Raw genomic sequence first — 5493 nt, forward strand, 5'->3', positions numbered from 1 at the left:
TACAGCGAGAGTGTTCTCATTGTAACTCACACTCTTCAAGTAGGATTGTGATTCTTCCATTTGATCCTATTCATTCAACATTCCAACAAGTCAAAACGTCATTTATTACCATCTAAAATCCTTATCATTCAATTAATTAACTAATTTACTAATTTACCTACAATTAGTAATTAGTCTTATGGATTAAGAATTTAGGATGGTACATTGAGCACTTAGGAGGAATTCTAAGCTAGCAACACCTTTAAATGAGGTTTCTATCCACTCTACTTCCTCTCTATGTGAGATTTTAATAGATTTGGGATTAATAGGTTGTTGTTTTCGGCTCCTTTTGGGTTCTAATCGAACCCATTATGTTCTTAGGGTTCTTGGAGAGCTAAATCCAGTTTCTATGTTTAAGGATTTTATAGTGTTTTAGAGTTTTAACACTACTACAAAAAACACTTATTACTACACTAATTCATGTAACTTATTTTATACATGAAGTTAAAAATTAGATAAGGTGGCAATTATGTAAATAAGTGATGAATGAGTAAAACTATCTACGTCACAATTACATAGATAGGACATAGATAGTTCAAGCTATATCACCTAAACACAAGGCAAAGTACTTTATGACAATAAAAAAAGAAAATGTTATTCTATAAGCCATGTCCCCTTGCAGGTGGGCAACATACCTTGTTTAACTAAACCATGTTGCTTGAAAGCTAGGCGACATGGCTTGGATTAGAAACCATGTCATCTATGTGTTTGAGTGACATAGATTCTTTCTAATTTTAAATAAATACAACAAGCCACATCGTATATCAAAAGGGCGACATGACTTGTTGCATTAAATCATGTCGCCCTTGAGTATGGGCATTGTGGATTTTGCTTGTAATGTCTGCCTTGACATTACCAAGATAATACTCTAACATGTCATTATGATAACCAAGATTAATTAAAATCTCAAGTAAAAGTTATCACAACCCAAGGGTTTAAAAGTAAATGATTTACAAAATTAGGACCCCAAGAAAAACCTTTTTCAAAAGTTTTTTGAGCTCAAACTATAATTAAAAATAAGTTAAACAAAGTATCAAAAGTATGGAAACATAATTTTCACTTAAAAGCACACTTGAAGCAAAATTAAAAGATTTAGAATTTGCACGGTCCGCCATGGTGGATGGCACAGAGAGCCATGCTCTCGTTGACACATGCACTGTGGTGCACTCCTACTGTTATGACAGCACCCTAAACCAACTTTTGGAGCCCACCATTTTGTCAGCCAACATCTAATTTGAGTAGTTCAAGTGTCCACATGATTCTTCTAGCTCTCTAGCTAATGACACTAGTCTCACACCCAAATAATCATCCATTAAAAAGATGGACACCTAAATCCAAAATGGTTAGTTTTCACCTTAAAATACATTTAAAGGTGTCCAACTTATACCAAATGCTATTAGCTTCAGAATCACTTTAAACAACTCAAATGAACCACACACCATATACATAGCCAATTACATCTCACAAATAACCATCCATACTCAAATTGACCATCAAACCCCCAATTTTTAATAATGTAATAAGATGGATTAAATTCATCATAGATATAGTTTTGGTCAATTCAACATATAAAATATCACAAATATATTACTTATACTAGTATCTTGGCCGAGCACACTCATTTAATCATAATCACTATAAGCTTAGGCCAAGATATGCACACATTCCAAAAATCCTTATATAAGAGATAACAAAACAATGTAATGCTCCTCAGTTGGCATACTACATGACATATTTGTTACAAACCCAAAATAGGAAAGAAAAGAGCTATACACACAAAGCTCTTCACTCTTCAGTTGTTCCTTCCTTCCCCTTATCCCTACCAAAGCCCTCACCTGTAAAATATAACCACGAGGTGAGATAAACATCTCAGTAACAAAATAATTCACGACTATTAATTAACATGCAATCGTATGAGAGTAAAGCTATTATACACCAAAACATACTTTTAGCATATTACAACATAACCTTTTCCATAATAAATGTTTATTTCTACTCTAGCATGATCATTCTACATTTGAGCCTCTATATTACCTTGAATGAAACCATAGGCTCTTGGGCCAAGTGCACATTCATAATAACTTGAGCTCACCTTTAGTTATAGGATCACTCGGCCAAAGGTGTCCTATCTTTCTTTTGGACTATGGTCTCCCCCTATCATTACTCCAATACCACATCATTGATGCTAAGGAGTATCACTTTCCAATGCCGTATCTCGTAAGGATACTAAAGAGACAATCTCCAACACCTTGCCTCACTAGGCACTGAAGAGATACATGCTATATAGACTTCCATTACTCCTTCCTATTAGTGAACTCCCACCCCCCGTCATGATCATGCTTACATATCTTATATATAACACATATACATATTAAATTCCTTAACCAATCCATATAAAAACTTTCACTATTCTCATCATTTGCAAACTATTTTACATGTACAAAATCACATTTCATAATATGCAAGGCTATCAAATCTCAAGTAACAAATTAACATATCTACTTACAAACAATTAAGCAATATAATTAAATAGTATAAATTATTCCGTTACCTTAACCCTTTATCATAAAAGGGTTACTGTGGTTCAACATTAGCTCCACATGTTCTCACTCATACAATAACACTCGAACAACCTTAATCTACACAATTAAGTGACAATTAAAAATTATCACTTCGAATAAACCCTAAATTTACTAGGTTCTAAGTACCCATAACACTCAAACTCCATATCTAACAACATCAACCTTTCTAAAATACTCTAACAATCTTATTTAGTATCCAAATATACCAAAATCACCATCCAACCATCCACATTGTCCAAAAACTTGAAATTCTCATGTAGGGTTTGTTTAAACCCTAGTCAAAAATTTTAAATCACTATAAAATCCATAAACTTGGTTTAAAGGCTTAATTTAACTCCTCAAGACCTTAAATAAGATAATGGGTTCGTCCACTACCTAAAAATAACTAAATAAAAGCCTCAAACATAGTCAATATCAAAAATTTGCATAGAGGGAAAGGGAGAGGAAGCTTACCCAATGACAAATCTTGCCCCAAATGCGCTCAATATGATCCAAAGATCGTGCCCTAGCAATCACCGATCGTCTCAACTAATAAGTGTTGATTCTACACATGAGCCATAGCGTATTGACACGTCGTGATGCATGGCCCAAAAAGCCTTACCATAGTTTAAACTTTCCTCCATGCCATGGCCCGTTTAAACTTTAACCTAATCTTTTTCTAAGGTTGTCTAAGGATCTGAAAACTATATTAGTCTCCTATAAATGTCATTAATTAAAAATTTACTTGAAATTACCATTCTATCCTTATAAACACTTAAAATCTATAGATTGAACAATTAGGATGTTGCATTAGCTATGTTGAGTTTCCCTAGCTTGACATGGATGGTACATGAAACCACATTGCCTATGTAGATGAGTGATGTGGCTTCTATAATCCACATCGTGTTCTCTTATGGGCAAGGTGGCTTCTGAATTAATTTTCAAAATTTTAAAACTCATGCCCTTTTTTAGAATTTCCACTTTTCTTTACGTTTCTCTAATTCTATCTCTCTCTCTCTATCTCTTTCTCTCCCTTACTCTATCTCACCTTCTCCCTAACTCTGTTTCTCTTGCTTTCTCCCTCACTATGTCTCACTTTCTCCCTCATAGAAGTAAGCCATCAACAGTGAAGCCTAGCTTCAATGGAGATGGAGTCGATAGCAGTGACCTACAACACTTCGAGTTTCTTATCTCTTCTTCTTCTTGCTATTTTAGAACCTAATAGAGATGAAGCCCAGCTTCAATGGCATCTCTTCTCTCTTCTCTCAATGTTTCTCCTTTCTAGCCATGTTTGTTTTTATTTTTTTAATTTGATCCAAACTTGTTTTAATCATCGAGTAGGACTTCTTTATTCTATTAGATAATGTATTCTATTATGGCCATTATTTTCTTTCGTTGTTGGGTCATCTTGTGCTTCTGATCTTGCTATTTAATTATACCAATTTTTTTTTTCAAATGCATATGTCTCAAAATAAATTGAAACAAATTGCAGTAAATTAATGAAAAATTGAAAAAAGAAATGGTATATGATTAAAGCAAATTTTTGTAAAAATTTGATCAAATTAAAAAAAGAATAAATTAGTGTAATTAAATTACATGTCTATGCGCAACTTTTAAAGTGTATGTGCAATTTTTTGGTAGGTAAAAAATATAATGTGTATACATGCATGTGCAAATTTTTTTTTTTAAAATTTGTTGTACATTAGTGTGAATGTGCTAGCTTAAAAAATATATAATTGAGCTTTGTAACATCCCAAAATTTTTAAAATCCAAATTTAATTAAAATAATAATAAAAAAATAAAATATCTATAATTAAATTAAAATTAAGAATAATATAATAGAGGTCTAATTTTTATTGATAAGTTTGATACTTGTTCCTTTGGTTTCACCTTGTAGGTACCTTCTTGATGTATGCAAGGACTCTTTCCTGGTAAACTTGAAGTTGTTATTAAAGGACTGGTTGAAGATGAAGGTGAAACAAGTGAGGAAGTTGCTCTTGAATTTAGAGAAGACATTCCTCCTCTTGGCAACAATATGGAGGGAGCTGATCAAGATGAGAATGATATCTTTACTCTAAATGCCTTTCTTGATTTGGAAGCATAATCTTATCATTTTAGCATCCGGTTACTAAAAATTCAAATTAAAAACTTTGAGGTTAAACAAGTCATGATCTAAATGATACTAATGTATGGACAGTTTAGGGGTAATGCTGATAAAGACCCTAATGATCATCTTGCAAGATCCATGGAGGTATGTGAGAATTTTAAAGAAAACGCTGTCTTTAAGGATGCATTGAGATTGTAGTTATTCCAATATCTTTGAAGAACAAAGCAAGAGCTTGGTTGAATTCTCTTCCTAAGCATTCAATTGAAACATGGGATGACTTGGTAGCTAAGTTTAAGGCAAGGTTCATTTTAAGGGGTAGAAGAGCAACATTAAGAGGTGAGCTTCTCAATTTTGAACAATAACTAGGGAACTTTTCTATGAAGCTTAGGAATGATTCAAGGAATTAGTAAGAAGTTGTCCTAATCATGAACAAAAGAAGTATGTTCTCATGTAAGCTTTCTGTAATGGGTTAGATGATGCAACAGTAACCATGTTGAACAATGCTTATAATGGTGGCATTGGTAAGATGAAGGTTAATAAGTTGTATAACTCATGTGAAGACATTGTTTCTAGTACCATGCAATAATCCTATAAGATAAGACATGCTAAGGGAGGTTCACAAGAATCTAGCTCCTCTAAGGAGCTTAATTCTTAGTTAGAGGTGATAAATCGAAGATTTGAAAGTATTGAGCTTTAAATAAAAAGAGGGACTTCTTTTAGGGTAAATGTATTGCAAGCTTCATCTCAAGCTTGTGAGCATTGTGGTGAAGGACATGTGTCAAATCA

At 33.1% G+C, this 5493-nt stretch overlaps 1 non-coding gene across 1 annotated transcript; it reads right to left on the minus strand.

Annotated features, from left to right (window-relative positions):
* Positions 1–5033: 5033 nt before the first annotated feature.
* Positions 5034–5139, minus strand: LOC129284671 (small nucleolar RNA R71). Its single transcript, XR_008586916.1, has one exon. It is a non-coding gene; the product is annotated as a small nucleolar RNA R71 (small nucleolar RNA).
* Between the last annotated feature and the right edge of the window lie 354 nt (positions 5140–5493).

The sequence above is a fragment of the Prosopis cineraria genome, unplaced genomic scaffold (assembly GCF_029017545.1).
Source record: "Prosopis cineraria cultivar Desert tree isolate PC_DT_omini unplaced genomic scaffold, ASM2901754v1 PC10, whole genome shotgun sequence".
In the NCBI taxonomy this organism is placed as follows: domain Eukaryota; kingdom Viridiplantae; phylum Streptophyta; class Magnoliopsida; order Fabales; family Fabaceae; genus Prosopis; species Prosopis cineraria.